The 26,272-nt window shown below is 32.7% G+C and overlaps 2 protein-coding genes across 3 annotated transcripts in view; one reads left to right on the forward strand and one right to left on the reverse strand.

The window, feature by feature from the left end:
* The window catches only part of LOC106669491, a 230,460-nt gene that overhangs the window by 145,515 nt on the left and 58,673 nt on the right, over positions 1-26,272 (reverse strand). The gene's annotated exons all lie outside the window — the stretch shown is intronic.
* The window catches only part of LOC106669492, a 35,972-nt gene that overhangs the window by 4,230 nt on the left and 5,470 nt on the right, over positions 1-26,272 (forward strand). Inside the window, exon 1 of one of the 2 annotated variants that reach the window (XM_014399013.2) lies at positions 6,679-6,926. The exons of the other annotated variant lie outside the window; for it this stretch is intronic. The gene's annotated coding sequence lies outside the window, so the exon portion shown is untranslated. Of the gene's footprint in view, positions 1-6,678; positions 6,927-26,272 lie in introns of those variants that run through there. 2 annotated transcript variants of the gene reach the window in all.

Below are 26,272 nucleotides of genomic sequence, written 5' to 3' on the forward strand. Positions count from 1 at the left end.
CACAATAAGCATAAAGTTCTAAAGGCACAAACATATTTTTGGCCGATGTCAATCGATAATTGTCTCAAAGACCTGCGTGAAGAACCCAATATTGTTTAGCCCTTTGGCAAAGAGATCGCCAATTATTGGAAGTATAAAAGGATTAAAACGTACTTTGTGAGATTAAAAGGAGGCCGGTAATAGAAAGTATCGCTAAAGAGACTAATATTTCACCTAGTTTTTCAGTCCTTTAACGTTAGTAAAAAATATACTGAAATAGGGTTTAAACAATATCCGCTAGTAGTTGTGTTCCGTCACGCGATTGTCAAATTAAAATTTCCACCTGTTGCTCGCTAATTTATATTTCCATTCAGATAGTAAAGATATTGTGTATGTTTGATATACGAGTCGAAATAAACATGTTTCTTTTTGAAAACTTCAAATACAAATTATATATATTAAGAAATTCTTGACTAAATGCAATAAAGATCCTAAGTTGTACCTCATTGAGATCAAAGGGAAATTCCACTTTCTTCGGCCTTCTTCTTCTTTTTTTTTTTTTTAAACTTGAAAATGGAATGTGTGATGCTTCAAAGGGGTAGTAATCGACTGCGATCGGAGCACTCTAGGTCTCTGGAAAAGAAGGGTCCTTTATGATTCAAGATGTGGAATTCAAAGAATCACGTCGTCCTGTGCGCACTTTGATTTTGGCATGTCAGTCGCCAAAGAATATTGACCTTCGGTCTTCTTCTTCGGTTGTCAAATAAGGAAAGGAAAATGTGGAGTTGATTTTATAATCTAAACAAACTTCTCTTGATGACATCCATTTTTTTTGCAAAATATCATTATTTTTAGCATAGCCAAATGTTTTGTTAATAGAAGAAATTGAATAACTGAAAATAGCATAATCGTGTAATAAATGTGCGAAAAGAGGTGCCCAAGACTTCTCAAAGACATCGGAGTTAAGATGAGAGGGGTGACTGGATTCGGCGAGGCCACTTATGAGTTCTCGACGCTGGGGGTGAAAATGAGAAGCGTGAAGGGCGGTTGCCCTGCACCGTTTGAGGTGGTTTCAGTGCCAATTCAGCTAATAGATCGCGAGAAAATGATGGATTTCCTCATCGTCGTGAACCTCTCCGACCCTTGGTTGCTGGGGATTGACTTCTGGAACAAGACGGGGATTACCCTGACGCAAACGGCGAAAGAGGCGTTAGAGCCAGAAAATCCTAAGGAAAGTCCCTTGACGGTGAGTGCAGTACTAGGACCCGAGGCAACGGGGATAAATGGAGGAGCCACTTCCGCAAATAGAAGTCAGGAGAAGCGAGAAGAAGACCTATAATTGGGTTGGTCAGGGTTGTACAGAGCACGTCGTTGCTACGGGAGACAGTTGGCCCATCAAGCAATGCTATTACTCTTTGTCCCCGCACTTTCAGACCAACCTGGATGAAGATCTGGAGATGTTATAGTATTATCGAGCAAATCAAAAGTGGTCATCGCCAATAGTACTCGTGATGAAGTTAGACGGATCCGGACACTTTTGCATCGATTACCGTCAGCTCAGTGCCGTAACAAAGAAGGACACGTACCCCCTTTCCTAGTTGTCTCACATTTAAGACAGACTCAGAGACGTGTCGTCGATAGACGTCAAAAGCGCTTATTGGAAGGTTCCCATGGAAAAGACAATCTCGAAAAGGTGATGTTTACAGTCCCTACCGAGGCTTGTTTCGGTTCAGCATAGTACACACGGGACTATGAGTCGATTAATTTCGAGATTCAAAATCTACACTGAATAGATATTGGACTCAGCTCAGACACTGCAACGCAATAAAAAAACTTGTATACACCTTGATTCATGTTGCGAGGCAGTTCTAAGCGGAAAATGATGGACGAAGTTGCTCTCTCAGCGATTTCGCTTGCCCTATTTTGTTTAATAAATAAAAATCGTAATAAAAAATGAAAAACAGATGGTAGGTAAGAAAACTATTTTAGCGTAAAAAACTATTTATCTCCGGGAGCCGTTCGATCTGAAGATTGCAACAAATACCGACCGTCTTCCGAAAAATGCAGGTCACGCTAGATCAGGCTTACGAGAGGTCCTGGAGGGTCTATAGTATGAGGAGACGCCAGGTTGAGTACGTTGAGGGACCGAAGGTATGGTGTCACAACTATGCCCAATCAGACGCCGCCAGATATGTCTGCAATAAGTTGGCTTCCGCTTCTCTAAAGCTAGGGTTAAGAGCAAACGGTTTCCATAGATCTTTGAGTTGGAGAACGAAGAAAATCACAGCTTAGGCCAATGGCATGTAAAAGACCTTAAGATTCAGATAGAAAAAACCTCAACCAGATTCAGGCCGGATAGGAGTGTGCCCTCGGCAAGGTTGAACGGGGGCGAAAAGAAGCCGAAGACGCGTGGACACCGGCGAGGAGTGGGGCCCCGCCCGCGAGGCTCGAGCTTGAACACGTCGGTGTGGACGAGGAAAAAGAGAAAAAGAATTCGATTGTTTTTGTTTTTTATCCGAGGACTTTTCTTCTTGCCGTTTTAGAGCGGAGAGTTCGCGTGTGCGAAGGGAGAACCGAGCTGTGAAGAGAGGAAAGGACCAAGACAAGGTTCGGCCTTTTTGTTTCATTTTTTTACGCAATTTTTCTGACCGAAAATAGTTTGTTTGGTTACCCTTTCCTTTTTTTCAAATATAGAAGACATTGTTATTTTATTTTATTTTTTTTATATATACCTCATCCGGAGGGTTCGCTGTTTCCCGAATTATGCGATTATTTAATTTTTTTGAAAATGAAACAGCCACATGAAAAATCTCTATTGATCCCCAGGTACCGGAGACGTGGTAGACTGTCAACGGTTCGAGGAGGAACCGGTAACAATTAATTTACTGTAGAAGCAAGTAAAAAGCAAAAATAATTAACTAGTGTAGCTAAAATTTACACTATTTATGAAACTAATTAATAACACAGAATGCTTTATTATTAAAAAACATTAAATCTGATACAAGCATCCTTTTATAAAATACTCGTCAACTCTTAACAATCTTAAGGACATAACACACATTCATAGAAATTTTATTCGTAATGCACATATAGGTTGTAAGTGGTTTGTTCACGATTCACGTCAGTCCTTAAGTGTACACTTAAGTGATTATCTCAAAATTACATAACTTTTTTTATAAGCATATCTCCCAATGATAACAATAAATACTTTTATAGTCAAATATACCTAAAATAAGGAGGCAAAGATTTGAAATGACATTTTGTAAAAAAGCTTTTCCAAGGCTGAACGAAAAAATGAAGGTTGTGTCGACCTTGTATCCCAAACCCGTTGGGCATTGACAGTATTAATTAATTCATAAGAACTGTTTTTTTAAATTAATTACTATNTATATATATATAAATGGGTATAAATGGTAGATTAACTTACAGATTGTATCTTTTCATGGTGTATATTTAATACGACGGTTATTTGGTTATGATTCAACATCTGGCGGTCAGTAAAGTTAAGTAACTACAAAGTATATCAGCCAATTAACAAAACATCGCTGTGTAAAGTAATTGTATGAGACGAACAACCGTGCTTAATGGATTTCCTACTAACTTATACGTAACGTCAACCCTGACCTGTTTCCACTGACTAGAACAAGACTCTTCATTTTACACTATCCGTCAGGAAAGAACAGGAAAAACCTTGTGTATAAAAAGTATGAAAAGGGGACAGATCTTTCCGTTCAAATTTTCCGGAAGGATAACGAAAATACACCGGGAATAAATTGCACTTGGGCTCAATTTAGCAAAGGAATAAAAGGAAAAAAGAGGAGGATTCGTTTTAGGGGCACAAAAGGACTGGGAATTTTATAAAGTACGTTATCACATTACAAGTGATTTGGAGGAAGGCTTAAGTAACTAAAAATCATCATAGTATATCTATTATAGACGTACATTTACAAAAATGAAATCTCATTTACGAAAAAACGTAATCAGTTGAGAAAGACTGAAAAACAAAATTTCACATCTTGAGAATTCACACATTAATTTTTCCATATGCTATAGGAAAAATATAAAAATTGTAACAGAACAGTTTCTACATTCCTTTAAGGTTCTGATTTAAAAAAAAGTACTAATATAAAACTAATAACAAATAATTAAATACCTTTTTATTTTTTTCTAAAATATTCAATCTACAATTCATTGTTAAGAAATTGTTACAAGTTTGATCAATTGTGTTAAAATAATTACTTTATGTGGTGATCACGACACGACACGCAAGAATGGCACAATTATACAAAAACAAGCACGTTGAGTCCTGAAGATGAACTCAATAAAGATCGAAAGGTTGGCACGATAAAGAAAATGTTTTTCTGAAGCCTACATCACACCAGACCGCATCTCACGATTTCTAAATAAATAATTACTTTAGTTTACAATAAAAACAGGAAATTATAATCAATCATGATGACACTATCGTTAATTTCGTAATTTTTTTTACTGTTTCCAAATGATAAAACTTTATTTTAAAATACAAAACAACAGCTAAATTTATCGGATTAAAACAATTATCGGGAGCTCTAATATTTTCTGTCATGCTGAACAATTGACAAAAATCTTCAAAAAAAAAGCACACACAAAAAATTATCTAGGTGGGTTTTTACGGGCTGGGTCACGTGAAGTAGATTTTTCTTCAAGAAACAAGTAGACTTTGTGGGTTGCAACAAATAAATCAAGGTAGGTGCTCGAAAGAATACACATATTACAAATAATTAAACATAATCATCATCATAATAAAACATACGTTAATTTGTAATATATTTATTTGTAATAAGACTGAAGAGGTGAGGCGGAATACATGTCATACATGTCGGGAGAATACAAATAAAGATTTAAAAAAAGACGGAACTAACGATTTCAAGAAAAGCCTACTACATTTCAAGTATTGTTTTGGCTCTTAAAAACAATTTATTTGAGTGTAAAACAAGTTTGTGCACTCCGTTCTATTATATATTACGTCATTTTCAGGTTATCTCGGTGAGGGAATAGAAAATTTAAGTTATTAAAGTGTCAGATCCATACCTCGTTGTTTTAGGTAATTATTAATTTACAAAATAGGGTAATGAAAACATTTTGAGAGTTTTAGAGTATAAATATATTATCAAAAAGTTTCATAAAACGGCGTTTGTTTGATGTTATGCACACAAATCCTGATTCATCAAGTCCATTTGATTGTTACAGCTTGATTATTATAACAATTAAATAAAAATTGTTGCAAATTTTATAATTGCTTAAATGAACAAAATATATTATTTCATAAAATAAAAATAACTTTTACTGTCGCAACACGATTTTTTACAATAACATCAATTTAAAAATTGGATAATTGTTGCAATAATTTTTTTCCTGTTGTAAAACGACAATGTAATTAAATAATTACAGCTGGTGCTCAAAATGGGTCTGATAAAGAAAAAATAATTATAGTCCAGGTCGGAAATGTACCTAAGAAAGATAAATTGACAAAAATATTGTTATACTAAATTTCAGTCTTTAATCGTTTATTATTTATTAAATAAGTGACTCAAAATCAACAACAGAACAGAAACCTACAAACTAACGAACTTGTTTAACAAACTTGACCTAAAAATAGCATTGGGACCATCAATAACACAGGTAAACTGCTAAAAAGATAGATTTAGACAATTTGGTTGTGAAAAACGTTAGACTTTGTTAAAAAAAAAACTCTATTTCCTCGTCAATTTAGAATGTTTGAAAATCATTCTTATTCCAAATATACATTCTGTTATAAAATAAATTACCGCTGATCTTTTTATTATAATTTAATATGAATAAATAGATTTTCTGTGGTTAAAGGCAATAGAAAACTATGAATAAATTGCAATTTATAATTTTGTTCAGATATAAACTTTGTAATAATTTAAACGAAAAAAACAAGCAATTTTATAAAGTTAAAATAAATTTTACTCTAGGACCGTACACGAATAGAATCCATCCAAAAACCCTAAAAAACAACGAAACAAATCAACAACAGGCACCTACAGACTAATGAACTTGTTCAACAAACTCGACCTAAAAATAGCACTGGGACCATCAATAACACAGGTAAACGGCTAAAAATAAACATAAACACAACTGACCCGCTAGATAATAACAGTGTATGTAGTGCTATAGCAGTCAGAAAAAGTGTCAGACAGTTCCTCATTGAAGATGGCGCAATGCGGAAACGCGTTTGAATAACTCACAAACCCGCGAGTGGAGACAGACCCAGTAAGTGACCCTGTGCCGGTTCAGCATGAGTTCGCCGACTCGCAGACCAAAACCAATCATCAATTTTATTCATATATTGAAGTACTAGTCATTAGGACAATGGTTCAAGAAAATAATGTTCATCGCTTTAAACAAAGGCCAACAGACCGTCGGTAAAGGAATAAAAAAACGTAAGCACGTACAAGATATAAATAATTGATGAACTGAAACGATGATTTGAAACGTAGTTATTTTTAAGTTATGATTTTTCGTGTGACTAAGAGCTTAGGTTTTTTCAAGGGAGTGTCACACGCGAGTCGAATGGCTTATATCCCGGAAAGTCACGTACGCCGTAGATAAGACGGGTCGAACACTTTTCCTTCCCCGTGTTTTATTTATAAAGAACTCGTCTAATTCAATTTTGCCGGGCACCGGTCTCGCGGTTTTCGCCGATATGGGGATTTAATCCTTGAAAAGAAACCCCCCCAAGCGTAAAGATTCATTGGAAATAATGCAACGATGACGTTAACGAGATATGAGCTCAGGTGTTGATGTATCTGTTTGAATGAGATAAAAGAGGGTGGAGCAAATACATTCATAAAGCCAAAACCAGTTTAGATAGAGTCAGTTTGCCAGAGATACCCGATATCTCCATACGTACGTGCCGCTAGGTCACTCACATCCGTACAAAGGTAAGCTCATGTTCTATTAATAATTCATGCTTCATGTTTCAATGGGCGTAGACCGTGATGTTCTGACTATTATTGAAAACATAGCATTAACATACGGGGACAAAATCGAATAGGTTCCACTTTCATACAAAAATAATCAAAACAAAAGCAACCTCGGCTAGTGCAGTATCTTTATTTGAATAATTAAACTTTCTGTTTAGAATTTTTTTTTAATTTCCCATAATTTAACTTTATTTTAATAGGCAACTAATACTTATACGGAATGTCCGATAATTTGTATTAAACTCTCGATTCGCAAAATTGATTCAGCAAAATATCTCTAAGTGAACAAAATAAACTGATTCAGTTCAGTAGCTAATCTTCTAAAAGAAAAATAATTAATTTGAAATTATTTATATGAAATGAAATGAAAAAACCTCTATGGTTCAATATATTCAGTAAGGAGCCAATTTCTACATAAGTTTCAATTAATTAAGGTTTTTAGTTAAGATAAAAAAGTCAGTGTCACGAGTGGGATTCGAACCCACGATCTTCGGCTAGATACGCCGCTGCTCCACCACTTGGGGCGTATACCGTGATGTTCTGACTATTATTAAAAACATAGCATTAACATACGGGGACAAAATCGAAAAGATTCCATGGACTGCTGTATTTTACCAAAATATATTGCTGTTTAAAGCACAAAAACAGTTAAAATAATAATGTTATTAAATAGTTTGAATAGTACAGTAGAAAAATAAAAATACGTGTTACACAAAATTCTGGTTCTATTATTTTATTAGTTCATGCATCATTACAAATACATAAATCTTTTGAAAATGCCTATTGTTTATTTAAACAAAAATGCTTTTTAATCGGTTCCACCTTATTCAAATTCAACAGCCTTATATAACCAAAAATTTGGAATTTGCCGGTAGTATGAACTGCACCCAACTTTTTTTTCAAATGATCTAGTCATCACACTATATAAAAATGATCAATCCCAAATATTTATCCTTATGCTGTTCATATTAACAGTCTGGATCTGATTAAAATAATCTATAATGGCAAGAATTACAGCCTGCCGTTATAAATTATTTTAATCCAATCCAGACTGTTAATGTGAGCAGTATAATGTTAAATATTTGGAATTGATAATTTATATATAGTATCATGTTTTAATTGATCGAGCGACTACTTTAAATTATTAATATGTTCAACACAATGCCCGGAAATTCCTCTTTATTTTCTAGATTTTAATTTTTGCTCTTTTACTATTAATTTCGTACTGTTACTAATAATTTCTTTGATTGTCATTAGTCACAAAACATAATCTCAGGGTGGCAAATTTCTAATGTGATCCCTGGTTTTCTTAGAAACTAACCTAAAAAAATTCAAACAATTTTTTCAGCCTATGTTCTATTTTCAAGGATTGCAACAATTATAATTTAAAAACAAATTCTTTTAAGCCGTAGTCTACACCTTTTTTTCAGATTCATCAAGTTTGTTTTATTTTATGAAAAATGGCAAAAGCGAAGTCAAGATTACTTTAGAAAAACTTTAGATATTGTATATATTGTAAAAAATGTATCACTTACTTCTTGTAATTATACTGCAAAACAAACTTCACCATTGATTTATGTCAAAAATTAATATTGGGCAGCGTTGGGCAATTATACTACTTTAACGCCATCAAATATTTTACCTAAAGAAAAATTTATTTTTGACTTAAAAGCATTGGCTATATTTTTGTCTTCAATGTGTGGAAGAAGAAGACATTCTTTCTTTTATTTATCTTTTCACCATTTGACCAAAACGATATAAAGAAAGACCATTTTACTACCTTGCTACAAAAAAAATATACTGTTTAATATTAGAATTTTTTATACGGTGATTAGTTTTTGAATAAACCAGAAAATATTCCTTGTAAATGAATAAATTTTGGCTTAGATCATCTATGGGTAAAAACTGACGTATTTTCCAAATGTACCGTTCAGTGTATGATTAACCTGAATTGAAGAAAAAATTACGCAGTGCTTAAACACATGTCCTAATGTTTGGGATGATTTGAGGCCATGCATAATTTTTTCACACTATAATAGATTTTCTTTATATCACTTTTTTACCTGTGTCGTTTAAGCTTATAATCGAATTATTATTACGCAGATTGTGACGCATACAGTATAGATTGTAGATAAGCTGGGAAGCCCGATTATAAGGATTACTGCTCAAAATCCGGATCACTACAAAACCAGTTTATGACTAGACTTTTCTACTATTGAATTAATATACTCAAAGCATAACCATTTTTATTGTTATAGCAATGTTTGAAAGTAGAACTAGTAAAAAATTACGGTTTAGTAATAAAACGAGTAGTTTTTGACAAACCTGGGGGACACCCTGGTGTTATTTTTTCCAGTCCATTATATTTCGTGGTCTATTGACCAAATTACTCGTTTCAATTAATTAATCTTTTTACGTGAGGGTTTTGGTCGAAATGCAAAAGTTAGTGCCACGAGCGGGATTCGAACCCACGACCTTCGGCTCAAACGCCCCTGATCACTTGAGCTATCAATCAATCCCGCTCGTGGCACTAACGTTTTTATTTCAACCAAAACCTTACATAAAAAGATTAATTTTTTCCAATGTACTGTTCAGCCTGATTGACCTGAATTTAAACAAAAACCGATTATAATCACGATCTAATTTAGACTTGATTTTAAGCCCTGTATAATTTTTATCGGTATAATAAATATTTTATTATTACGTTTTTCTCCCGTCCCAATTGGCCATACGATCGAAGAATAGACACATTCTGATTAAACTTGTAAAAGTCCATTAGTTGCCTGGTTCAAACAATTCCCCAGCACGGCACCAACAGAATTCAGCAATATTGTAATTAATTAAATTGACCTAGATTTGATACTGTAAAATCCGAAAAGTCTCTAGGATTTTATCCGACGCGGTGGGGGATATTATAATCATTTAGATTTGGAATTAATTAAAAGAAGACCCTCCCCTCGGGCTTACAGCGATAAATTTCCCTGTATAAAATAATGAAGTGTGTTCTGGACCTTCCAGTTGCGTAACTGTCGCTTAGTTTATTTTTAATTACGCGGCTCCTTTTAAAACCTAATTGGACCTCCCTTCTTCATCCTCATAATACTCCAAGCGGCGGCGGAAAAGGCTTTCTGGAAAAGCGAAAATCAAAGTGGAAAAAGAAAGATCTACACCTTGTTAATAATTTTCAGGGATAATTTAGTTCAATAACGACGTTTTTTACGTTTTAGCTTTAAAAGCTTTCAATTCTCCTATTTAAAGTCTACTTAGTTCATCATAATACAGAGTTGAAATTGTATAATTGACAAAAATCTATATTCTAAAAATTAAAGCTCATTCATCACAGAGAGAAAATTTAGATGATTTTTAACAAATCTGTTCAATATAAATTAAATACAACTAAATGTTCATTTATTTTAAGCCTAACTTTTTAAAATTGAAATATATATAACACTTTTGTAAAAACAACATAATGATGTTTTCTGTAAATGGCATCTTTTACGTTATCATTTCTTATACAAAAATTTGTTTATACGCCTTCTTATACGCATTTATTTATTTATTAAAAAACTTTGTATTTAGTATAAGAAATGACAAAAAGGGAGAAAAAATGTTTATACATGTTGATAAGAGAAAATAATTCTAAGTACTGACAGAGAATCTAACCCTAAGGAAGGTGAAATAAAAACAAAATCCAACATGTTGCCTTAATCTTTGTTCAACAAATATAATTTTAATTTGTGGTGTTTAGTGACCGTTAGTTAATAATTATTTGGAGATCGTAAAATGCGGTCTGGTATGACGTAGGTTTTAGAAAAACCTTTTCTTTATCGTGCCAACGTTTCCATCTTTATTGAGATCATCTTCAGGGCTCAAAATGTTTGTTTTCTTATTCTTGTGTGTCGTNGTTCTGTATGTAATATTTTTAGATTTTTGAAGTCGAAATTGTCTTGGTGTTCAAAATGGTGGGTAGCCTTATACAAAAATGTCTTTTCTATACCGACTTCCTTCCCCACCCCTTCAAAATCCAACGTATATAAACATAAAACAGCAAAATCTTACTGCACTCTCATCACGACACGCAAGAATGGCACAATTACACAGAAAACAAACACTTTGAGAGAGTAGAAAAACTTTGATTGAATATAAAAAATATATTTTGCATTGTATAAATTCACTTTTTTTCCAAATCCTACATGGTTTTGTTAAATTTAAACAATGTTTGTAAATCCCACGCCCTGAAGATGATCTCAATAAAGATCGAAACGTTGGCACGATAAAGAAAATATTTTTCTGAAACCTACATCACACCAGACCGGATCTCACGATTTCTGAATAGTTATCATTTCTGCATTTAAATTCGCAGTTAACAAATGTGCAAAAATGTTCTATATTCAATTAAGAATTTGTATTAGTTTGTAATAATGAATTTAAAAAAATCAATAAAGTCTTTGTTTTTTCATTACAACAAACCGCATTATTTAATTAAATTTATAACCTGAATAATTAATGACCTTAATTTAATTAACAGCAGACTTAATCATGGCCAATCGACCTACTAAGGGATGGTCTAGTGTATGCGAGAACACAAAATAACGTCAAATAAAGTACAATCAGACTTAAAGTATCCACTCATAATCCCAACATCTTTCTCTTCTCTCTCACTCTCTCTACCTATATACCAATTTCTCTCTCTGCGTGTTACTGTGTCTGCAATGCAGTAGACACAGTATTTTTTTACATAGTCGCAGAAGAACTAAACTGACTAAAAAATATTTTTTTAATGGTGTTACTTTTTTTACATACGTTGATAAAAGAACATTGAACAGAATATTGTTTAGGGGAGAGGGTAAGAAATTCCAGAGGCGACGTTGAATTGAACACACGACCGGCAGTGTACGACATTGTCAAAAAGTATAATGTACTGTCCTTCTTGGATTTAAATGTATTGTTATACATGTTTCGTCAGAAATTATTCCTAGAATTTATTGGCTGAACTTAAAGTACCATACCTTCGTCAAAAAATTACCATTTTTTATTAAAAAATTACCATTACCATTAACTAACCGTTCTTTCTCACTCTCTCCACCGCTATGTTACCTCCTCTCACTCTCTCTCTCTCTCTCTCTCTCTCTCTCTCTCTCTCTCTCTCTCNCTTTCTTTCTCTCTCTTTTCTCTCTCTCTCTCTCTCTCTCAGATATATATACATATCTTCCTCCTTCGTTGAGGTTTTGATTCAGAATGTGTTAGTTATAAAGAAGACTTTTTAGACTTTCAACAGCTATATTTGTTTTAAACAGCCATATTTATTCAACAAATTTGAAACGTTTCCGAGCTTCTTTTATTCGAGCTCGTTCAGATATTCATTATCATTTTTCTCTTACTATTGAAATTTAACGATATACATAAAAGATACTTGTAATTTCAAAAACCTGTAGTCAATTTTATAAATTCAAATATCAAAAGAAGTAAGACGGTGTTCGATCCTTGAAAAAGGCTCAATATCGAAACGCATCCTATCAAAACATGGAGGCTAAAGCTCTCGGCGGACCTAGTTTATCAAGGATGATCACAATGTTGCCAACGACACGCAATATATCGAACCCACTTTTCATTTTTTTCTGCCAAAAAGGAATACAAGAATTACTGTAATTTTCTGTTTTCAATCCGTCCACAAAATTCAATTATTTAAACAGAGCCCCTCGCAAATTTACAGACAGGTGTAACAATACGTACTTTACTTATTTTCAGGTTATTTTCCTTGTTTCTTTCTAGGTTTAGCACGCGAATTAAAAAAAGTAATACAGGTAAATCCTTAATCCTCACTACCCAGCCTTGAAAGTTGTAATTTGCCTTACGCCCTTGGACTGTATCTGATCACTCGGGTTTATAAATTACGAAAACGAGAAAGTTCAGGCAGGAAGACAAAAAAATACGCGATAATATTTGGATAAATGTAGCAACTCTGTATTTAGTAATTATTAAATTATTATAATAAATACATAAGTTTTAAACTTTCCAATTTACGAATTATTTTATAAATTGCTTGAAAAATTATTAATTATTAGAGTAAAAATAACGACGTCCAATTAACAATAATGAATAAGGAATTATTTGAAATACAAATTTCCTATTCTAGAATACCTAAATGTAAATACGATAATTTTAATTTTCTTATTTTTTCTCTTTTAGATAGTTTCACAAGAGGGATTTGATTTTTTCTATATTAGTATTTTTGGCTAGTTAGCACTAATATGGAGTTATTTGAAATACGAATTTCTTATACTAGAATACCTAATTGTAAATACGATGATTTTAATTTTCTTATTTTTTTCTATTTTATAACAGGGATTTGATTTTTACCATATTAGTATTTTTGCCTTGTTATACAGGCCACGCACTACTTTCACTTTTTCACTATTTTAAGTAGCAATTACATTGCGAAATATGTCAAAAGGTAGTCAAATCGTAAAAAAAGGACTATAACCCTAAGGAAATTTAAAAAAAAAATTATAATTTACATATTTCTGCAATAGCTGGCCGGATTAGTTGGTCCGAACTTACAATTCTATTGCATCACCACAGGTAGTACTAAGCGATAAAAAAAGCAAATACGTATATGTACATTTAGCAATTTAAAAATGCATCCAAAAGTCAGTAACTACATCGTATTCCATCCTTTAGAATACTATTTGATCAACATTGAAGCCGCAAATAATCACTTAAAAACGGCCAAAGTTCTCTTTATAAGATGCTTTGTCAATACTTTCTGGGAGTTTTGCAATCCGTGGAATAATCTTTATATGAAATTTTTACATCTATAGGCATTGTTGGTTTACAAATACAAGTAGACAGAACAGTGTAATAATCCCAAGATACGCAGCATGTTCTAGATTGTGTTACCGATTTGAATAACACGAGTTCGGAGGCAATGAAATTTTGTCGTTTGTATAATAAGAGACCAGTTTTCATGTACACCGTTTTAAAAATATTTCCTCATAAATCCCTTTTATTCTTTAAACAATTTTTCATGTAAGAATATGATCTTTATTGTACCTTATTTAAAAACAGAACTTGGTTCATATATATATTCACCTTCTCACGATCCAAATCATTATATTTAATTTTCTGACAAATATTATAAGGTATTTTGAAAAGATTAACTGCTGGATTTTTTTTATTACAAGAATATTCTATATGTTTATTTGGAGAATCTTGAATTATTTAATCGTTATGGTTGTATTCTTTAAACAATTTCATACGTAAGAATATGATCTTTAAATTCACTAATTTCGTCGTCCGCTTGACCAATTAATATACTACAATTAATTAAGGTTTTTAGTTGAGATGAAAAAATGTTAATGGCACGAGCGGGATTCGAACCCGAGATCTTCGGCTAGGTACGCCGCTGCTCTACCACTTGAGCTATCCGAGTGGATCGAGGTCACGATAGATTAAGTGGTAGAGCAGCGGCGTATCTAGCCGAAGATCGTGGGTTCGAGTCCCGCTCGTGCCATTAATGTTTTTCATCTCAACTAAAAACCTTAATTAATTGTAACATGATATTTATTGTACCTTATTTAAAAAACAGTTTAAACTTGGATCGTATATATATCCATGATAATTATGTAATCTGCTTCTTACGATTCAAATCAATATATTTAATTTTCTGTGAAGTATTATTTGGTAATTTGAAGAGAGTGACTGCTGGATTTTTTTAAATTACAAGAATGTTCTATATGTTTATTTGGAGAATCTTGAATTATTTGATCGTTATGGTTGTATTCTTTAAACGATTTCTTACGTAAGAATATGATCTTTATTGTACCTTATTTTAAAAACAGTTTAAACTTGGATCATATATATCCATGATAATTATGTAATCTCCTTCTTACGATCCAAATCATTATATTTAATTTTCTGTCAAGTATTATTTGGTATTTTGAAGAGATTGACTGCTGATTTTTTTAAATTACAAGATACATGTGTTTTGTTTATTTCAAAAGATAGCAAAAATAAATAGAAATGTTAAAATATGTTAGTTTTTACCGTCGTTTTCTAACTCAAAATAATTTAGTTTTGAAAGAGAATTATATCAAATTTGGACATACGTGGTTCTTTATATTTTGTCAATAGGGTTTGCGTACAATTATTGAATAATGCAAAAAAATTTGTATCACACATTTTCGAGACTTAAATCAAATCAAAAATTCACCAAAAGGGCTGCGGATTATCTGGAAGAACCCGACCTATCATTTTTAGCATTGGTTCATGTCTGCATTTAATATTTCATATGTAAGATCAAAATATTCGTATTTATTTTTATACAAAAACATTAGAAATCATCTGGAAATCAAATGGAATATGACATATTTACTTAATTGTTAAATAATGAAGTTTAACATAAATTTAATGAAAGAACCCAGTCAAAAATATAAATGTCATGACATCACGTTAAATAAAAGTGATACATTTCATTATTTTTAAACGTAAATGAAAACGAAAATTAACATTTAATTTAACACATTTTTTAATGATGTCAAGAAGACAACCCTTGTTCGCCCTAACCGCCTTGAGAACAATAAGTGCTCCACCCCTTATCATTTCTCTTGAGGAAGACACCAAAGCATTTTTCTCCAGATTGCTTTATTCTTACAACGTTGAAAATTAATTGGAAAAAAGATTGAATGAACAAGAAGAACAATTCAAACGTATTAGTCCAGTTTGTATAAAAAGCATTTTTAATAATCAAATTGATTTTATTAATCGTGAAAATCCTTGTGTATAATTAAGTGCTACTACTTGTCACATGCACAATTTATGGCATGGTTCTAGTCTACTTTTACTAAGCCCCAAAAGTACAATACATTAATTATATTTGAAAATAAGATTATTATTTAGCATGTTTAATCTTTACCAAAAAATTTTTAATGTGTATTTTACTATAGTCTTTTTATTATTATGACCGATTTTATATTTAGTAGTTCACGCTGTTGCAAATATGGTGTTGTCAGTGATAATTCTATTAAGAAATGGAAATTTCCATTTATCTACATCCAATGTGCCCGCATTGCTGTACAAGCAATACAGTAGATTTTCCTAAAAGTGAATAGGGTTCTAAAGGATGTAACACCCCAAGCCTCTGGGTGAAGAGAGTTCTATGTCAGATTGCAATCTGTTGCCTCTGAATCTACAGCCAGTGAAAACTGTCTTCCATCAGGCTAAGTAACTACTTAAAAGGGCATTATTTACATCACTCGCCCTCTTTTTTGGCACCTTGCCTGGTATCCTTAAGCACTATCGAGAAGTACATCGATTCCAAATGTAAAAATATATTCTTAACAGCAACTTTACACAAATTATTTATATTATTGGTAAATTATTTGTAATACGTTTCATTTAGAACATTGTGAGAACTAAAGGAATCCCTCCAATCATGCCAAATGAACAGCACGATCTTCCTTTTTTAAAATTCACTGTAGCACTGTTCACAACCGCATTTTCCCTCTTCGTCACGAATTTTCTAAGAAATTGGCCAATATCTGTCGTATTGAAATTTATTATTAACTCACTATTGTAATCTAAAATTTATCCAGCGTAATTAATTTCAATGATGCAGAAGAAAAATTAATGACAGGCATTTTTTAATACTTTTTGTTTCATTTGACATTGTTAAGTCCTGGGGAGCCAACAAAGATTGATCGTTGCTCTTCTACCTTTTTTTAAATAAATACGTACTCTCGAATAAATACGTTCTCAACTAAAAACCTTAATTAATTGAAAGATATTAATTGGTCAAGCGGACCACGAAAACTATTGAATTTAATAAGTTAAAATGAAGTATATCTTCACTAAAGCTTTCCGTGGCCATTTCATTTCGTCGCCGAGAATCAAATAGATTACACGACATTTGAAAAATGGCAAAAAGGAGGGAAAATTCAAAAGGTGGAGTTGAGATGGGAAGTTGGTGTCCGAGTGGATCCAGGTCACGATAGCTCAAGTGGTAGAGCAGCGGCGTATCTAGCCGAAGATCGTGGGTTCGAATCCCGCTCATGCCATTGACTTTTTTTTATCTCAATTGAAAACCTTAATTAATTGAAAGATACTAATTGGTCAAGCGGACCACGAAAACTAGTGGATTTAATAAATACGTACTATTAATTTTGAGGACATGGAACTTAAAAATTAGATTTTGTAATTTATTCTGTAACATATTTGTGATAATTGTTAAGAAAAAATTTAAAAAATAGATCGTACAGTTTTTTAGCCAAGCGCATTGTGAAAGGAAACCCCGCAGACATTTTCCGGCCATACAATTTATACATCATTAGTCAGTGTTTAATTAATCGTTTATTATACGTTGCTTAAATTAATTCACCAAAGAATTATGGTGAAACTTTTCCTTTATTTAGAGACACTTCCATTTAATAGTCAGTTATAGATTCACATTCAATGAATTTAACACCTCCACTTAGGAGACACTCTAAATTAAGGACAAAGGCACTGTCGGCCTACAGTCATCATCATACAGTCTGTAACTATCCAGAAAACATCTGACTATGGGACAGGCCAGATTTTTTTCGGATTTTTTAACAGATTCATTGAATTGAAGTGAATCTGTTAACTATAACTTTGTGTTTCTTTCATATTGATGTGGATTTTATTGCATGATTTCAATTTAAGTTCTAACTTTTTAATGTAACATGGTTCTTATCCGCCGAACACTTTAAAAGGAAGAATATTGTAATTGAATCTTAGAAAAGAGGAGTTTTTATAAAAGAGCATTAGCTAATAAATTCAAGCTTGACAAAAGGCCAGGAGGGAAAATATTAAAAGATCTGTATATTTATATCGAAATCAACACCTTAAAGTTATATCTGTACATATACATGCATGACGCTATGAATATCATTTGATGAATCTTTACTTAAAGAACACATCCCTAAAGAAGACAAAATTAGTGACACCATGACTGTGCCTTAGCGAGAGGTTTCACTGTACCTTTCATTTTACCAGACCATCGATTAGGCCTACGAGCTCATTATTCTACTATTCATCAACGTCACATAGTTACAGATTATCTCTGTCTACAGTAGAAAGTGTACGCGACTTCGAAAAAGTTTGACATGTGATACTATTATCAAAACTAACATCTTTTTTTACCCCAGGCCTATACTGACAGACTCACTACTATTTAGAGAGGGCTAAACTCAGATGAGTGATAGAACTATATCCAGATCAGTAGCATCTGAGAAAACATCTACATAGCATGGGTATCGAGCCTTTTAGCTCATAATCAGGTTGAAGGACTTCTAAAACCACGTCTCTCGACATGAACTGCCAAAGTGAACCCGCTGATACCTCCGCCAACGCGACGTTCCAATTAGCAGCTGATTTTTTTAAAGGCGCTCAATTTGAACGTGCGAAACGCGAAAATTATAACACAAATAAATATTCTATTAGTAAATACTTAATATTATTAAATTACTATAAAAATAATAACAATTAAAATAATTAGATTAATTATTTGGATGTTTGATATTATTTATGTACATATTTAAAATGGGAGGTAGATCAAAATCTGTTATATTATTAATGCATTTATCACCATGTTCAATTTTACATTTTTTAATTTCAAATTTCTCAAACCAATCTAGTTCTTTCCCTTTGTTGAAACTATGTAACACTCTTGTATTTAAATTTGAATTGAAATTATGTTTTGTTTCTTTTAGATGGTCCTTAAATTCCGAAAATTTGCTCGATTTAGGCAAGTGTTCTTTTACTCTTGTTTTTATTTCTCTACCGCTTTGTCCTATATATTTAATATCACAATCATTACAATTGAGTTGGTAAACCCCGCTTTTTGCCAAGTTGTCTACTTTGTCTTTAGGTTTTGAGAGGATGTTTTTAAGTGAACCCGTACTTCTAAAAGCTATTCTAAAACCTTCTTGTTTAAAAATTTTACTACCTTTTTCCGATAATTCACTAATGTATGACAAACAACTTACTGTGAGTAGGAACTATCTTTTTAAAAAGGATTGAACACCACACTCACTCCATCATTGATCATTTCTAGCATGGGTATGTTCAATGATGATCCCATTTGCAAGTTATGCAATGAGAAGGAAAAACAGCATCCATATCATCTTCCAATGCGAAGCAACCGATCAATAGAGACATAACCTGGGCTACAAAGAAAACTACTGAACTAGCAAAATTCAATAAGCCAGTAGGCTGCAGTGCTTAGGGAACAAAATAGCCCGACGTCCTTGTATCCATATTCGTCATTTTCACCCAGGCTATTATCTGATTGTTCAATCTTGCCTCAAGGAGAGATTTTTCGCAAAAAAACCAAGGATCGATATCTGAGGGAGGTGATTGCAGGTGTTGCACACAATTTTTTCCTGCCCCCAGATGGAGGTGCACATACACATATGCAAATGATACCTATTGACCATATTGACGAGTACCACTTTTAACACACTAGCTTATTTTACATTGCAAAACCAGTTGCACAACAATTGAAAAATGGTGCATAAAGTTTAACTCCTCAAATTCGCAACCCACCATCATTGCACATCTCCAAGAGAAGGTACTCCCTCTCCTTCTATTAATCCAAGCAATACTTTTTTTCTCAATCCAACAAATTTACTTAGTTGGGACTTTCATTTGATAAGAGACTAACTTGGCATCCGCACACACGGTTAAAAAAAGTCAATTGATTTAAAAAGCTTTACTACTTACTGAACCAAAAATAAAAATTTCCATTAAAATCTAAGAGTAAAGCAACATATCTATGATTGCAAAAAAACACAAGCAAAATCCAACAGCACACGTTACCCACCATTTTGAACACCAACACAATTTCGACTTCAAAAATCCAAAAATATTACATACAGAACAAAACAAACATAAACGTAATTTCTTAGAAATGTTTCGACTTCAAAAATCCAAAAATATTACATACAGAACAAAACAAACATAAACGTAATTTCTTAGAAATGGTTTATATCAACAGAGATAAACACAGCATCAATTACAGAACAGATACATGTAAACCCAGTCGCAGCTACGCCAATATCACTAATCAAATTCAATACAGATAACATACATATATCATTACATTACATTCCACACATCAAATATTTTTCATAGTCTAATTCTCCAACGATTTAGCTTTCCTTTTCCTATCTTATCCCTTTCTATATAATCCTGAAAGGATAATCTGGCCGAACCATTACGAACACATTGTTTCCCTTCGTCGGCTCTTTTCACCTCAAAGAAGCCGACGCCTTATACAAAAATGTATTTTCTATACCGACTTTCTTCCCCATCCCTTCAAAATCCAACGTAAATAAACATAAAACAGCAAAATCTCACTGGCACTCTCAACACGACACACAAGAATGGCACAATTACACAGAAGACAAAAACTTTGAGTGAGTAAAAATACCTTGATTGAATATATAAAAAATATATTTTGCATTGTATAAATTCACTTTTCCACATCCTAAATGTATTTGTTAAATGTAAAAAATGTTTGTAAATCCCAGGCCCTGAAGATGATCTCAATAAAGATCGAAACGTTGGCACGATAAAGAAAATGTTTTTGTGAAACCTACATCACACCAGACCGCATCTCACGATTTCTGAATAATTAAAATCTAAATTTTCGACATATACATACTCAAACCTGTAAGGAAGCCAAATTTACGGATCGGTTCAATTTCAATATTCAAAGATGATAAAATTTTCAATCCAAAGTTTTAAGTCTAATTGCTTCCACACAAATCTTCACGTGTACATACGTTTTAAGAATAAGATGTAGGATGACACTAACACAAAAGTACAATTACTTCATGACCACAATTGCCCCGGAAATGACTGAAAAGTATATGGTTCAGAGACTTCTTAAGAGATTAGTCCTGCCAAACGCTTCCTCACAAAATTGAGATCGAATTTGCTGGTTGTGTATGATGTGCATAACTATGAAGTTAAAGATAAACATATGAAATAAAACAAAAATATTATACTTATAAATCACTTGTTCTTGGTTTATTTAAGTCATATTTAATGTTAATGAGAGAACATCAGTTATTAAAAAGCTCTTCTTCCTATATAAACATGTCTGACTGAATTAACTTGTGGTAATTTATTCATTTATTCCACTTGTGTATTCTCAAATAAACGAAATAATTTAAAACTGTTTCCAATCCTAAAATTGCCTTATACAAAAAAATTGAAAATAAATTTCGTTAGAGGGGAGAAAAAGACAAATAAAGTTGTAGCTATTACACCTTTATCTTATATTTGTTTATTATAATTTTAAAAATGCTCGTTTTTAAATTAGATATGCCGGTGGTGAATACGCGGAATTCCATTAATTTGTATTTGCTCTGTAGAATTAAGCAATTTCGCGCCAAACCGCAAAAAGGCAGTTACGAAAAAGACAACCACCGTTTATGCAAATTATTTGAAGCCTGAAAATGTTTACAAAACGATAGAGAGAGGATTGTTGTTGTTTAAATAACAAAAAGGGGTAAATTTAATTCCCAGTTGAATCTCCGATTTCTTTATTTTACAAGTAGGACTTGTGAAGTTTCGACGCGCTTGTATATGTAATATCATAAATTCACACGGGAAATAAAGGATTTTCAACGGGGATTTACTGAGTTATAAAACTGTTTTCGGATAAATGGGGCCCCCTGTACATTTCCAGTCCTATTCGAGAACATGGAAGCAATTAAAGTTTTTAGAGAGGTTCAACTAATTAATATTACCTGGCTTTTAGAAATGGAAAATTCTCGTCGGATTTTCCTTTAAAATCCAACGCTTCGGTATTGTTTTCAACCGGTTCTTTTGTACTTCAATTATACGAACAAAGAAACGACCTAATTGTTTTTTCCACGATGCGTTCAGTTCGTGTTAATTCTATGCACCAAAAGATAATGCAGTATTTTTTAATTAAATAAAAAAAATCTATCTGTAGTTTTTTTATGTTTCTATAATCAGAAATCCTTTGATAATAATTAACTTCTAAACCGCAATGCTTAGCCAAAGCATACGATGAATCTGGCAAAAAAACAGATAATTGTATTTATTTGTTTATTTTCCATAATACCTAAATATAAAAATTAATATTTGACTTAAAACGTAAACAAAATTTAATAATTTGCTATAAAACTCAAATAAGAAAAATCCTGTCGTACAGCTTACCTAACGAAGGGTCGCATGAATCCACAATACTTTTTTCATTAATTAGGTTGAAGCGGATCGAAAGGTCAACTGATACACTACACTATAGTTGTGCCAAGCTTCTACTTATATTACGCCATCATTAAGGACTGAGTTTACAACAAATTTATAATAAACAAAATATTTTAAAAATTTTGCAATAATTTTCATTAATTATACTTTGTATCTATGGTCGTACGGTTTTAAACAATGTTAATAATCCAGTGCATTTCGTGGTCCAATTGGCCTAATAACTTCTCTTTCAATTAAGATTAATCTTTATGTAAGGTATTGGTTGAAATGAAAAAGTTAGTGTCACGAGCGGGATTCGAACCCACGACCTTTGGCTAAATACGGCGCTACTCTACTTGAGCTATCGTGACTTCGATCCTTTCGGACACCAACTCTCGATCTTACCCTACAACCGTTCGAATTTGTCCTCTTTTTTCCATTTTCAAATGTCGTGTAATCAGTATTCGATTCTCAGCGACTTATGAAGTGTATTAAGTGTGTAAGTATTAAATATTATTCCATTTATGTTTTAGTGGTCAATTGGCCAAGTTACTTCTTTCAATTAATTATTCTTTTTAATTTTTATCTCAACCAAAACCTTACATAAAAAGAATAATTAGTTGAAAGAAGTAACTTAGTCAATTGACCACTAAAACATAAATGGATTAATATTTAATAAGTAAAAGAACTATCAGTTCACTAACAGCTCCCCGTGGCCACTTCATACTTCTCACTTCTCAGAAGTCAAGATGGCAGAAGTGGTTAGAGCAGCGGCGTATTGAGCCGAAGGTCGTTGGTTCGAATCCCGCTTGTGACAGTAACTTTTTCATTTCAATCAATACCTTACATAAAGATTAATGTTAATAATGGTTAATTCATACTTACTTAAATTAATTTTTTTATTTTTATGAAAAACTGTTAAAGTTACTCAATGAAAGGTGATTGCAAATTTGTTAGAATCCGATGGAAAATAAATTCTACCGAAGAGTTTTTACATGAAAGAATATACACGGATGACATCGTTTTCTCTTTTCGAGAAAAGCAAATACACCGCATATCATTGAATATTTAATTTCCCATTAAACTTGGATACAGTTTTCGGTTGGCTCTTTTCTATTAATCTATAACCCAAACAATTTATAACCAAGAAAGAGTTGTTCGTTTTTACCCTAAGCCAACAGAGGGTAAATCGATGATTTCTCGATGGTGAACTTTTCCACCTTGTGGTTGATTCGCAGGCGAATGACAATAATGGGACGACTCACCCTCCGGCTCACAGGTTTTCCATAGGGAGACTTTTTGTTTTGCACCGCTCTTTGAAACAACATTTTCTTTAAAAATCGGGGCCTGAGGTTTTTTATTGTGTACTTGAATGTATTGATTAGTTTCAACAAGATCATTCATATCCAGTTTCAACTATTATACAGTTCTTTTTAAATGAAAGTTTCATCTAAATTAAGTAATCGAAGAACTTCACCTCTCATTACTCAATAGCATTTTATCGCAACGAAAACCTTACATGAAAATAATAATTAATTGAAAGAAGTAACTTGGTCAACTGACCACTAAAACGTAAATGAATTAATATTTAATGACTAAAAGAAGTATCACTTCACTAAACAGCAGCCCGTGGCCACTTTATAAATTGCTGAAAATCGAATCCTGATTACACAACATCTGAAAATGGCAAAAAGAGGGAAAATTCGAACGTTGTAGGTTGAAATGAAGATTTGGTATCCGGGAGGATCGAAGTCACGATAGCTTAAGTGGTTAGAGCAGCGACGTATTGCGCCAAAGGTCGTGTGTTCGAATCCCTCTCGTGACACTAGTTTTTCATCTCAACCAAGACCTTACATAAAAAGAATAATTAATTGAAAGAAGTAACTTGGTCAACTGACTACTAAAACGTAAATGGATTTTTCTCAAGGTTTACAAAAACAATTTTGATATTCTATACGTATAAATAAATATAGCTGGATTATTGTCTAATCCTCATTTCAGGAGCAAATATCCTATTACTAATAAAACATAAAACAATCTGAAATAAATTCGTTTTTATCAGTACTCATTTCGTACGCGTATTTTTTTTAAATTTGATTTGATGCAACATTCTTCACTGAAGGCGTTGTTTTAAAAAAGGTTTACTTGTTTTTATATGTAAAAGTAAAAGATTTTTGGATGGGAAATAGTAGCTGCCCTACAGCTTAAAAACTATACAATATACATCATTGTACTAACTGCTACTGTCTGCTTACAGCGTACTTCTTTCTAAACTTTTGTAAAAGTTTTTAAAATTTGGTTTTGTCTGCTTCATAATATTATTGGTGAATTATACTCAATTGTTTGTGTAGAGTAGGTAGGCATGTAAAAAATTCCTTCATATTTAATCTATGAGAAGTTGATTGATACCAATAATTTGATTTTCCCTCATCTGACCTCCGTGAGAATTATTCTTTTGCCTCCCATCACTCATTTAAAAAAAAAAAAAATATAAGGAAAAAGAGTAAAATTTTGACATAAGTTCGACGAAGTGGGATTAAATAAGTTTTTGCACCTTAACCTTTTAATTGAAGGCAGTCTAATTAAAAGTTAAATGGAAAGAATCTGAATCAATGGATCATTTATAATGATTACAATTAGTTGAATTATGGGCTATGACACTGTAGTTAGATTCAGAATGGTACTCGCCTCAAGGCATGAAACCGGGTCATCCCGTTCAACGACATTTATTCATATGGCTTGAAGAGCGCAATGGATTTCGAAAACAATTCTTTCGCCCCTCTTTTATAACCTATCATAAACATTTGAAAAGGACTTCCGTGGATTAAAGGACGGAAGGAACTTTTTAAGTGCACTTTGTTCATATCCATTTAGCCTTATTCTCTTCAGCCTATCCTTGGCACTTATGCCTTAATATTTAAGACCATAACAGGAATTACGATGAAGGAGAAAATGTAACTGGCTTGTCCCGTGCTCCCGCAGGAGGAAAGTTTGTAGGTTAAACGGCCGGGTCTGGTCCGTCTACTTGTGCCATACATACAAGAAATAGGACAGAAGGATCTTTTTCCTACATTAATAGTTGTTTGCAATAAAACTACCCCTTTTTTTGGCAGCTGAACCCTTTTATAAATGATATTAATGTACAATTATATTGAATATTGTCAATGATTATTCAAAAATCGTGAGATGCGGTCTGGTGTGATGTAGGTTTCAGAAAAACGTTTTCTTTGTCGTGCCAACGTTTCGATCTTTATTGAGATCATCTTCAGGGCTCAAAGTGGTTGTTTTCTGTGTAATTGTGCCATTCTTGCGGGTCGTGTTGAGAGTATCAATATAGTCAATAATGACCTGTTTTATTGTAATTCATGAAAGTCATGTGAATCAGAAATGTTTTTACTTCATTTATTTACGTCTACAACTGTATATATTGTTTATTATATGGGGGTCCTTTTTAGATGGTCCGGCTGAATTCCTCTTGAACCAATGATGCTATAAAAAAACAATACATTATTATTTTTTAGTCTAGTTTCAAATTTTCACCTTTTTGAAAAAATTATACAGGGTACCAGGCCCAGTTCAACTTCAAAATTTCAAATACGAACCTATACATCCTGACCCATCATTTGAAAGGATTTTGTTCGCTGAAAGCAATGTAAAAATACATGTTTAATATTTGTTAATTTTTCTCCAAAAAAAGGTAAAAATTGGAAACTAGACTAAAAAAATATTAAACACGTATTGATTGTTTTTTTGATAGCATCATTGGTTCAAGAGAAATTCGGACGGATTTTGACGATCAGCCATCTTCGCTCCAGTACATCCAAATAGGTTTGAATGTCTATATGTATGTCGAAATTTTTTATTTTAACATAATTTTTATTACAATTAATTAAGGTTTTTGGTTGAGATAAAAAAGTCAATGTCACGACCGGGATTCGAACCCACGATCTTCGGCTAGATACGCCGCTGCTCTACCACTTGAGCTATCATGACCTCGATCTAGGAGCTATCGAGATAGGAAGTTAGTGTCCGAGTGGATAGCTCAAGTGGTAGAGCATCAG

The sequence above is a fragment of the Cimex lectularius genome, unplaced genomic scaffold (genome assembly GCF_000648675.2).
Source record: "Cimex lectularius strain Harlan isolate CLEC.00 unplaced genomic scaffold, Clec_2.1 scaffold113, whole genome shotgun sequence".
NCBI classification, from domain to species: Eukaryota; Metazoa; Arthropoda; class Insecta; order Hemiptera; family Cimicidae; genus Cimex; species Cimex lectularius.